Raw genomic sequence first — 12,932 nt, forward strand, 5'->3', positions numbered from 1 at the left:
ATGATCTAATGGGGAGATAGACGTAGAATAAATTACGTAGAGGAGGAAGGAGAGAAGCAAAAGAACGTGGATGAACACTTGATTCAATTGTATAGTTTATATAGTCAGTATGAACAGAGCTTCAACGGATTTGCAATCAGGACTAGTCAGAAGAATCAGTGTTGCCTAGTGGGTAAGGCACGGGCCTGGGATTCAAATGAACATGGGTTCTGATCTCAGTTCCACCACTCATCTGTTGTGTGACCTTCAGCAGGGTCGCTTAACTTCTCCGTGCTCAGTTCCCTCATCTGTAGAATGAGGATTGAGATGTGCGCCCCACGAGGGATATAGATTGTGTCCAATCTGATTAGCTTGTAACACCTCCAGCACTTAATATCATTCATGATTATAGTAAGCGATTCACAAAGGCAATAAGAAAAGTTACAGTTGGCTGAATTGACTGACAGATTGAATGCCTCAGGTTCTGAATTAGACAAAGGTGAAACCACTCACAGTGGCTCAAGACTGTCACTGAAAACAGGAACCGTTGGGACGCTGGGATGCAGACGCCACTGTTTTCATGGGAACCCCGAGGGCTGGCACCATCGCTGATGCTGCAGAGACGCCCCCTTGTCACCGAGGAACCTCAGGAACCACGTGACCAGAGGGTGTCTGGCTTCTCTAGGCCACGAGCCTCCTCTGCAGGGCCCCAAGCCATCCTCCAGGGATCCCCCTCGGAACTGGTCCTGCTTTATCTACAGGGATGGAACCCCGTCTGGAGAGCTTCTCAAGGTCTGAAGGAGAGACGAGAGGCACTGAGGCCTCCTCGCTATTCCTTCCTGGCTGATTGAACCCATGAGTCTGAGAGGAAAGAAGGGACCAGCCCAGTCCTGCAGAGGTGAGAGTGACCGGGGGTGAGTGGGGAGGAGGGGGGAAAAGAAGATGAGGCTGGAAGAGATGGAACCAGTCTAGGCCTAATTTGGGGTTAAGACCAGGGCTGCGGCCCCCATCAGGGGAGGGGTGCTAGCAGCAAGGGAGTTGTTTTACATTTCAGTAACCCCCAAGCATCACACACCTCTCCTCCTTCCTCCTCAGACCTCGCTACCATGCAAACTACCCGCCGGGCTACGGTGCTCCGGCACAGTGTCAGCAATGTGAATAGTCACTTTGGCCTTCAGTGCCTCCCAGAATTCCTTGCAGAGGGTAAATGACAGGCAGGGCTGAGAAAGTGTGACCAGCTTTCGACGGCCCCTGGCAGTATCAGCAATCCCTCCCTGTAAGAGTTCTTCCCAAATGTTGGGAGAAGAAAAATAGTGGGAAAGGTTGGAATCCCTGCTCTCAAGAACTTTCCAGTCTACTGAGCTAGGTTGACACAGTATAATTTACTATCAGTCAATCAATCTTGAATAATATTTATTGAGTGCTTACCGTGTGCACTAAACCTTTGGGAGAGTAATAATAATTATAGTAGTACTTCTTAAGCTCTTACTATGTCCCAAGCACTGTTAAAGTGCAGGGGTAGATACAAGTTAAACAGGTTGGATACAGTCCTTAGTCCACATGGGGCTCAAAGTCTTAACCCCCATTTTACAGTTGAGGTAACTGAAGCTTAGAGAAGTTATATGACTTGCCCATGGTCACACAGCAGACATGAGGTGGAGCCGGAATTAGAACCCAGGTCCCTCTGACTCCTTCTGACTCCCAAGCCCATGCTCTATCCACTTTTGAACACGGAAATAAGACACATTCCTTGCCTCTACTAGAAGGAAAAAAAGAATGGAAAGATGATATGCCATTATTGCGTGCCATTTTACTGATGAGGAAACTGGGGCCCAGAGAAGTGAAGCGCCTTTTTCAAGGTCCCACAGCAGCAAAGGAAAAGAGGCAGGATTAGAACCAAAGTCTTCTGACCCCCACTAAGCTATGCTTGGGAGAGTACAATAGAACAGAGCTAGTAGATGTGGATGATCAATCAATCAATCAATTAATTTATTGAGCGCTTACTGTGTGCAGAGCACTGTACTAAGCGCTTGGGAAGTACAAGCTGGCAACATATAGAGACAGTCCCTACCCAACAGTGGGCTCACAGTCTAGAAGGGGGAGACAGAGAACAAAACCAAACATACTAAAAAAATAAAATAAATAGAATGGATAGGTACAAGTAAAATAAATAAAGTAATAAATATGTACAAACATATATGCATATATACAGGTGTTGCGGGGAAGGGAAGGAGGTAAGGTGCAGGGGATGGAGAGGGGGACGAGGGGGAGAGGAAGGAAGGGGCTCAGTCTGGGAAGGCCTCCTGGAGGAGTTGAGCTCTCAGTAGGGTCTTGAAGGGAGGAAGAGAGTTACCTTGGCAGATGGACAGAGGGAGGGCATTCCAGGCCCGGGAGAGGACGTGGGCCGGGGGTCGATGGTGGGACAGGAAGGCTGAGTAGGTGCGAATGAGGTTGTCGTTAATGTAACTTGGTGATAACAAGGTACTTTTTCCCGGGGTGGTGGTGGGGGGGAGAGTCAGTCAGGACCGGACCGGGAAGGGGGTTTGGGGGGCACTATAAGGAAGGTCGCTTAAGTGGGTGGGGGTGGAAGCAGGGGGCGTCTATGGCGGCGCTCGGAGGAGAGGAGCCTTCCGGGAACAGCGGGGGCCACGCGGTGTGATGGCGGGCGGGTCACTCGGAAACGGAGTCCCGGGCGTCTATGGCGGGCCTCTCTGGCACTCTGAGGAGAGGAGCCCTCCGGGAGCAGCGGGGGCCATGCGGTGTGATAGCGGGGGGGGGCGGGCATCCCGAGAACGGAGTCCCGGGCGTCTATAGGGGCCCTCTGAGGAGAGGATCATTCCTGGAGCAGCGGGGGCCACGCAGTGTGATGGCGGGCGGGCGGGCGGGCCTCTCAGGAACGGAGTCCCGGGCGTCTATTTCGGCGCGCTCTGAAGAGAGGATCCTTCCTGGAGCAGCAAGGCCGCCCGGTGTGATGGCGGGCGGGCCTCTCGGGAACGGAGTCCCGGGCGTCTGTGGCGGCGCTCAGAGAAGAGGATCCTTCCAGGAGCAGCGGGGGCCACGCGTTGTGATGGCGAGCGGGCCTCTCGGGATGATTCCCTCAGGGAGCTCACAGTCAAGAAGAGAACTCCTGGGCCCATGCTTTTTCCACGAAATAAGGATGGAAATGAGTTGATTCGCGCTTGCATTAGGTGAAGTGGGATTAGAGGGCTAGAAATTCAATAGGAGAAGCTTTTTGGAGGAGGAGGGGATTTTAGCAGTGCTCAGAATTCGGAAAGGAATGTGCACTCTCTGATTTTGAGACGATAAGAAAGGGAGTTCCAGGCTAGGATGGAAACAGGAGAGTCGATCGCAAGTAACATCTGGAAAGTTGCTTTGAGATCTGAGAAGACGTGTTGAAAGATGGAAATGAAGTGAAGTGCAGTCATAGGGCGGAAGACCTTCAAGCCTATTGTTGAGTTTTCTTCCTTGTGAAAAGACACAACTTGTAATGAGAGGAAGACGAGGAGAGGAGAGCTGTAGGCTGAGCGATGCTTTAGGAAAGGAATGATGCGTTATGCTTTTGTTTGTGTGTGGACAATTGTGAATGCAGGTATGCCGGCAAATGGAATCAGCTTGGTGTATATGTGGGTTTTATTTTTGTTGTTTGTTTTGTAGTATTGTTAAGTGCTTACTATATGCCAGGTACTGTACTAAGCACTGGGGTGGATACAAGCCTATCGGGTTCGACACAGTCCATGCCCCACATGGTGCTTTCAGTCATGATCCCCAATTTAAAGATGAGGTTACTGAGGCACAGAGAAAGTAAGTGACTGTCTCCGGGTCATACAGCGGACCAGGGATAGAGAGAGGATTAGAATCCAGGTCCCTCTGTCTACCAGGCTCATTCTCTCTCCATTAAATGGATGAATCTATGTATAAAGGCACTTCTTGTTTGACTCTAAAACTACCGAATTTCACAACAGTCATGTTCATATCTTTATGTTCTCTGATCTCTCCTATCTGCTATTCATTTTAGTTTCAGTCTCCTCAACCAAAAATTATACTCTTGATATGTATTAAGTGCTTACTATATTCCAAGCAAAGTATTAAATGCTCGGGGAGATTCAGGACAATATAGAAGAACACAGTCCATGTCCCACAAGGTCTTCACAGACTAAGTAGGAGGTAAAACAGGTATCGAATCCACATTTTACTATTCAGAAAACTGAAACATTGAGAAATTGCACGTTCCCATGGCTGTGCAGCACAGAACTAGTACAGTAGTGATTAGAACCCAGGTCCTCTGACTCCCAGGCCTGTGTTCATCCCGGTAGTGCACCCTGCTTCTACACGGTTTGTACCCTGGTGCTTCCAATAGAATGGAATCTTCCTGGGGGCAGTGATCATATGTACTAATGCTGTGTCTTCTGTAGGAACTCAGTGAAAATAATTGGTTGACTTAGTCATATTCCTTCACCCCCAACATCAGTGTCTCTAAATTGAAATCTTCCCTCCCTCTTCCTGTGCCGGGAGTCGACATCATTCCCCAGAAATGTTCAGTGCCTCCATGGTGAACTCAAAGATCATTTTGAATGCCTCCTCTCCATAGAGAATCATCAGCAAATGTCCTATCAGTTCCTTCAGTCATCCCACCAATTGACTCCAGCTTTGGCTTTTCCCTCATCACATGCAGAAAGTCAGTGCTGCCTCCCCAAAATGCCCAATATCTCCACGTTGAGGGAATTTCTCCTGCTGGGTTTCTCGGAGATCCGGGAGCTGCAGCTTGTCCGCGCCGCGCTGTTCCTCCTGGTCTACCTGGTGGCCCTGTCGGGGAATCTCCACATCGTCGCCATCACCATCCTCTACTGGCGTCTCCATCCCCCCATGTACTTATTCCTCAGGAACTCGTCCCTCCTGGACCTCTGCTACATCTCTGTCACCAACCCCAACTCTGCCATCATGTCCCTGACTGACCGTAGATCCATCTCCCTCCTGGGCTATGTGGCCCAGGTCTTTTTGGTGGTTCTGTTTGCTTTTTCAGAGGTTGTCATCGCTATGGCGATGAACTACGACCGCTACGTTGCCATCTGCCACCCCCTGCGCTATGTGCTCATCATGACCAACATGGCCTGTGAAAAGATGATGGCTGCCTCCTGACACAGCGGGCTGTTATTTGGGGTCTTCTATTCAGCTTTGACTTTCTATCTGAGTTTCTGTGGGTCCACCATTGTCCAGACGTTCTTCCGTGACTCCCCTCCCTCCTGAAGATCTCCTGATCCAAGGACCACGTTGCCATCGATGTGACCGTCACCGGTGGTGTAGCCTTAGTTGTCGTCTGCTTCGTCTTCATCATCATCTCCTACGTGCGGGTCTTCCAGGCCTGGCCGAGGAGGCTGGCCTCCGAGAGCCAGACCAAAGCCTTCTCCACCTGCCTGCCTCACCTCGCCATCATCGTCTTCCTCTCGACTGGAACCGTTGACTACCTCAAGCCCGTGTCAGACTCCACCTCAACCCTGGGCCTGCTGTTGTCCGTATTCTACACCGTGGTGCCTGGCCCTGAACTCCCTCATATACAGCCTGAGGAACTGGGACATGAAGGCCGCCCTGGGGAGAGTCCTAAAGGGGAGATTCCTCCTCCCTCCTCTAAGAGACAAAATGTCTGTTTCCTTTTGCATTCACATTCCTCATCAGGGTTCTGACCGTGGAGGTAACGATATAAAGAGCTGTCCAAAGAAGAAGTCCAACATCTGAGGATTTGTCATTGACTGGGACAGGGGCTGATAAGCCGTGTGTGACTGTATGCTCAGTGTGGGCAGGGATTGTTACTTTTTATTCTGAATTGTATTTTCCAAGCACTTAGTACAGTGCTCTGCACACGGTAAGCACTCAATAAATATGATTGAATGAATGAATGACAAGTGATTGTTTGGGTGGCATCAAGGCTTAGTGGCTGGGTGTCATGAGGTTTAAAAGGACTGCCCGGTTCTGCCACTGTCCTGCTGTATGACCTTTGTCCAGCCACGTAACCTCTTTGGATCTCTCTGTAAAATAGGGATTCACCATGTGCACTCTCTTTCTCTTACAGTCTGAGCACCTGTGGGTCAGGAAACGTTTCCGATCTGATTAGATTGTTTCTACTCCAGAACTTGGCAGTTGGTTGCAAGTAAATTCTAAATAAATTCAATAATGATAATGTTGATATTATTACTGATAATAACAGTAACTCTATAAATTTTAAGATCACGTATGGTGGTTGTGAAAATAAAATAATGGGAGGGTGACAAGGGAGAAGGGACGCAATCATGGAAACTGTCCCCCACATTTGACTGCCTGTTTGTTTTTATGCCTATCTCCCTGCTTCTAGACTGTGAGCCCGTTTTGGGCAGGGATTATCTCTATTTGTTGCTGAATGGTACTTTCCAAGCACTAAATACACTGTTCTGCACACATTAAGCACTCAGTAAATACGATTGAATGAACGAATTTGACTGATCCTTGCCTCCAATCCATGCGTTCATCCATCCATCCATCTGTCCATCTGTCTGTTCACCCATCTGTCTGTCCAACCATTGATCCAACAACGCATCCATGCATCCATCTATCAAACCATCCATCCATTAACGCAACCATGCATCAATCTATCAATCAATCCATCCATCAATCAATGGTACTTGTTGCAAGCATCCTGGTTGTAAAGTACTGAAGTGAATCCTTCAGAGAGATCAAAATAAATTGAACACTATCCCTGCTTTCCAACGGATTAAAATCTAACAGAGGAGATAGACACAGAATTAAGTGATGAGAGGATGAGGAAGAGAATGGAAAGAATGGTAAATCATTATTTTGTGCTTAAAGAGCACATTTTATAAAAGCTACTATGAACAAAGCTATAATGGTGGGTGCGAGTGCCTAAATGGTGAAGTGGTCTAAGATGCTGATTGGTATTTTGGGGAAGATGACATAGGGAGAAGAAAAGTGAAACTTGCGAGGCATCCTGGACTTGGTGGGATGACGGAGGGGCTTTGAAAATGGCGAAAGCTGTGCTCTGATGGACTGGAAGTGGGGAGTAGGAAATGTGGGCTGACAGATTATTTCTCCATTTTCCATCAATGAAATATTTTGAAAGGGACAGGGCCATTCGGAGGAGAGAATGCAGTGGCCTCCTCAACCCAGTTTCGTAGTGTCTCAATTCTGAGAGAGAAGAGGAGGAACACTAGTCTAATTCCTGTTCCTTCTGAAACCAGGAATTTTCCTGTCGTGTCCACCCAGCCAGTATCAGTGATACTTTCCCATCGCCCCATTCTCAGAACCCTTCAGCTCCTCCCAAACTAATAATAATAATAATAATAATAACTGCATTTGTTAAGTGCTTACTATGTGCCAATTACTGTTCTAAGCGCTGGGGTAGATACAACGTAATCAGGTTGCCCCACGTGAGGTTCACAGTCTTAATCCCCATTTTCCAGATGAGGTAACTGGAGCACTGCACTAAATGATTGGAGGAATAGAATACAAAAGAGTTGGTAGACATGTTTCCAGAGTAGTAAGTGGCTTGCTTAAAGTCACACAGCAGTTAAGTGGTGGAGCCGGGATTAGAACCCACGTCCTCTGACTCCCAAGCCTGTGCTCTTGCCATTAAGCCACGCTGCTTCTCATGCTGCCTCTCAGGGTTGGTCCTCCAAACCAGCACGGGCGAGGGTCTTAGGATGGATTTAGAGTCATTTTTCGTTCTCTCTAGATTTGCAATCAGAAGACGTCAGAAAATACAACTGATTTGCATTTGTGCAATGACCGATTGATTGCTTGAGGTCATGAACAAGTTGAAACTCAGAGAAGCAGCGTGGCCTAGCGATTGAGCATGGACCTGGGAGTCAGAATGACCTGAGGTCTAATTTCAGCTCTGCTATATTTCTGCTGCGTGACCTTGGGCAAGTCTATTCACTTCTCTGGGCTTCAATTTCCTCATCTTTAAAAATGAGGATTGCGACTGTGAGCCCCACGTGGGACAGGGACTATGTCCAACATAATTAACTTGAATCGAATCCCAGGACTTCGTACAATGCCTGAAACATAGTAAACGCTTAACAGGTACCATTGAAGAACAAAGAAAGAAGCTGAAGTGCTCACCCCTTGATCCAGATGGTCAACTAACAGCAGGAACCGTTAGGATGCTGTTGTCATGGGAACACGGCAGACAAGTGCCATTACCGGATCCTCATCTCTATGGGTACTAAAGACTGTGGGGACGAGCCTCCGTGATATGGTCCTCCGGGGACCCCCCTCGGAGCAGCAGTGGCTTTATCTAAGGTGATGGGTGCCCCATCTGGAAAGCACAGCTCAGTGTCCTCGGGAGAGCAGAGAGGGGCTGCCGGCTCCTCGCTGTCCCTCCAAGGCCGCTTCATCCAGGAATCCGAAGAAAGAGGGGGGACCAACCCAGACCAGAGCGCGTTAGGGGTCCCCTAGACCACGCTGCCCTGGTGAGACTGACCAGGGGTGGGGAGAGACAGGAAGGGACCATCAGGCTAATCGATGTGAGTGTGAGGGTCACTATGGGAAGATGTTCATGCCCGGGGTCCAAGGTGGAGTTGGAACCAGGGCTCCGTACACAAGCAGGGAGAAAACAGTTGCCTCTACGGTAGCCCCCTGGCCCGCTCCATCCACCTCCCAACCCCCAGCTACTATGGCTGCCAGGCTAGGATGTTATGGTATGGCGTCAGCCCCGTGCTGTGGTAATTTCAACCATCAGCTCAACCCTCCGGGAAGGGACAAGAGGGTATGAATGCGACTGCACCAGCCAGATGCTTCATTACCAATTCCTCCTCACAGGACTCCCCCTACCAAATCTTGGGCGGGTACAGGAGAGAAGCACTGTTGCCCAGTGGATAGAGCATGGGCTGGAACTCAGAAGCCTTGAGTTCTAATAATGGCTCCACCTCTATTTTATTTTTTAATGGTATTTGTTATACACATTATATATCAAATATTGTTCTAAGTACTGGGCAGTTTAATCAGGTTGGACACAATCCCTGTATTTCATGAGGCTCACAGTCTGAGCAGGAGGGAGAACAGGAGAACTGAGGCACAGAGAAGATAAGTGACTTGCCCAAGGTCAAACAGCAAGCAACTGACAAAGCTGGAAATAGAGCCCAGGCCTATGCTCTTTCCACTGGGCCAGACTGCTTCTCTTCTCGATAATTTGGGGCAAGACATTTCGCTTCTCTGTGCCTCAGTTCCCTCATCTATAGGATGGGGACTGAGACTGTGAGCCCTTTGTGGGACGGAGACTGTGGCCCACCAATTTTCTTGGATTCACCTCAGAGCTTAATACAGCGCCTGGCACCTAATGAGAGTTTAAGAAATACCATAAAAAGAGTGGTAAAAGGCATGATACCTGCCCTCAAAGACTTCCCAATCTAATTGGCTAGATAAGCAAAATGTCATTTACAACTGAGAGGAGAAAAGAATGGAACAATAGATATATGGATGAGATGCAGCCTGGCTTAGTGGAAAGAGCACAGGCGTGAGAGTCAGAGGTTGTGGGTTCTAATGCCGGCTTTGCTACTTGTCATCTGTGTGACTTCGGGCAAGTCACTCAGCTACTCTGGGCCTCCGTTACCTCATCTGTAAAATGGGGATTAAGAATGTGAGCCCCAGGTGGGACAACCTGATTACCTTCTATCTCCCCCAATGCATAGAACGGTGCTTGGCACACAGCAAGCACTTGAAAAAACTATCATTATTATTACTAGTGCTTGATAGTCATATTTCTGAGTGCTTAATGTGTGCAAAGCACTAAACTGAGTGCTGAGGAGAGTACCCTATAAAATAGTTGGTAGACATGTTCCCTGTCCACAAGTAGCTCACCATCTAGGGGGGAAGCAGACATTAATCAGTAAACCAATCAGAGACATTTTTTGAGCTCTTGCTGTGTGCAGAGCACTGCACTAAATGATTGGAGGAATAGAATACAAAAGAGTTGGTAAACATGTTTCCAGTCCATGTTTCCATGTTTCCAGGAGCTTACAGTTAAGAGTAATGTACCTTACCTTCAATATCATATAATGAGGGTCTCCGGATGCATTAAGTCTGGAAATGGTCACTGACAGACGGTAGGAAGAAGTGAATTGGCTAAATCCTCTTTGAGAAGGTGGAATACCAGAGGGTTTTTGAGGGTGGGGTATCTTCCGGCTGGAGAATTTAAAAAGAGTGGATTTCCAGGCCAAAGGAAGGGTGGGAGCCAGAGGTGGGAGGAGGAAGCGTTGAAAGCGAGTCACAGTAAGAAGGTTCTTTTTGGAGGGTTGGATGAAGAAAGCAGATAATGGGAAGAGGAGATGGAACAGGTGGATGGCACTGAAGCCAATGATTAGGCATTCACTGAAGTCAACCCAGCTACAATCCGTTATTACTTTAGACTGTAAGCACGTTGTGGGCTGGGACTGTGTCTGTTTATTATTCTATTATACTCTCCCCAGCATTTAGTACAGTGCTCTGCACACAGTAAGTGCTCAACAACTATGACTGAAGGAATTCATTTTCCACTTCACAGGAGCTGCTGCAATCAGGTTCCCTGTGCTAGAAGCTTGTGTGTTTGTGCGTGTATGTTTCCATATGTTTGTGTGCGCGCACGCGCACACAAAATATAGGGTAGTGGAAGCAGCGAACAAGTTCAGGCAGTGAGGAGGGTTGAAGACGAAAAGACGAAGATAGAAAAAGATCTCCCTCCAGACTGTAAACTCGATGTGGACAGGGCTGTGTCTACGAACTCTGTTGAGGTGGCGGCGGGGAGACAATCTCGGGAATTCCCTTTAAATCGACCAAGATAATGTGAAAATCTGTCCCTTTCCTTATCACTGCCGGATAAGGAACTCAAAGATCATTTTGAATTCTGTCTCCTCTCCATAGGGAATCACTAGCAAATGTCCTGTCAATTTCTTCCCTCAACCCATCAATGAACTCTAACTTTGGCCCTTCCCTCATCCACTGCAGAAAGTCAATGCTGCCTCCCCAAAATGTCCAACGTCTCCACGGTGACGGAATTCCTCCTGCTGGATTTTTTGGAGGTCCGGGAGCTGCAGCTGGTACACGCCGCGCTGTTCCTCCTGGTCTACCTGGCGGCTCTGACGAGGAATCTGCTCATCGTCACCGACACGGCCCTCGACCGGCACCTCCACACCCCCATGTAATTCTTCCTTAGGAACCTGTATGTCCTCGACCTCTTTCTCATCTCCGTCACCATCCCCAAATCCGTCACCATCTCCTTGACTAATAACAGCTCCATCTCCTTCCGGGGCTATGTGCCTCAGGTCTTACTGGTGATATTGTTTGCCCTTTAGGAGTATTTTGTCCTCATGGCGATGTCCTGTGACCGCTATGCCGCCATTTGCCGCCCACTGCACTACGAGGCCATCAGGGACCAAGGGGCCTGTGAGAAGAAGACTGTCGCCTCCAGGCTGAGCAGAGGCCTGTTAGGGGTCTTATTTTCAGCCTCGATCCTCTCCCTGTCCTTCTGCAGCTCTAACGTCATTCAGCAACTCTTCCGTGACGTCCCTTCCCTGCTGAAGATCTCCTGCCCCGAAGACCACTTCGCCATCGACGTGGGAGTGACTCTGCTTCGTCTCTATCATCATCTCGTACGTGCACATCTTCCGGGCCGTGCTGATGATGCCGGCCGCCAAGGATTGGGCCAAAGCCTTCTCCACCTGCCTGTCTCACCTCTTTGTCCTCATTCTGTTTGTCATGACTTGCTTCTGTGCTTACTTGAAGTCCCCGTCAGGTTCCCCCTCGTCGCTGGACCTGCTGGTGTCCGTGTTCTACACCGTGGTTCCCGTCACCCTGAACCACCTCATCTACAGCCTGAGGAACCGGGATATGAAGGCCGCCATAGGGAGAGTCATAAAGGGGAGATTTTCCCACCCTTTTCTCTGAAAAAAAAAACAGTCTCCTTGTGTTGATATTGTCATCACTCACATTACTAAGACACCCTACAGAGGTGCGCATGTGAACAGTTATCTGGCTGAAAGGAGGCTTTCTCAGGTTCTGGAGGGATGTCTGGTAAAATCAGTGTGTGATGGATAATCCCGCCTCAGAGGGCACTGGGGTCTATACAAGCTAACGAGTTGGACCCAGTTTATACCATACAAGGGGATCAATCTTCAAACCCATTTTACAAAAGAGGGAACTGAAACCACAGAGCAGTGAAGTAACTTGCCCAAAGTCCCATAATAGACAAGTAGCAGAGCCGGGATTATCATCTAGGTCCTTCTGACTCCCAGGCCTGATCCTTATCCACTTGTCCACGCTGCTTCTCTTGGGTGAGTCATTTAACCTTCATAATTAACAAAAGTATTTTTCCTTCCCAGACCACTGAAGCACTCCAAAATCTATCAGCCTCACATGATGTGGAAAAATTCCCTCCTTCTGTTGTATTCCTTAAACCTTCTGAATAAGGTTTATCCGACTTGCTGCTTTTCCATTCTGAGAGTGAACGTGTTATCAGTGCTGTGACTTGTGAAGTAGTGTGATCTAGTGAAAACAGCATGGGCCTAAGAGTCATTCATTAATTCAATCAATCGTTTCATTGAGCACTTACTGTATGCAGAGTACTGTCAGAGTGCCTGGGTAGATTGTAAACTCGTCCAAACTGCCAAGGCTATCCCACAGTGCCAAACCCCAGCAGGTGGCTGTCTGGTAGTTATGGTTGGGCAGTGGATAATGATAATAATAATAATAATAATAATAACGACTATTATTATTATTATAGTGGTATTTGTTAAGCTCTTTCTATGTGCCCGGCACTGTACTAAGCACTGGGGTGGATACAAGCCAAGCAGCACGGAGGGGCTTGTGATGGTTGAGGTCACTGCAGTGTACAATGCCACTGTCCTGCAAGCCCCCTGCTCGGTCAGGGGACACGGCCCTGGTCTGAGCCCCAATGTAGTTCCTGAGTATGAGCATTCCTGGCTCAGACTCTTCCA

Source organism: Tachyglossus aculeatus, chromosome 3 (genome assembly GCF_015852505.1).
Source record: "Tachyglossus aculeatus isolate mTacAcu1 chromosome 3, mTacAcu1.pri, whole genome shotgun sequence".
NCBI lineage: Eukaryota > Metazoa > Chordata > Mammalia > Monotremata > Tachyglossidae > Tachyglossus > Tachyglossus aculeatus.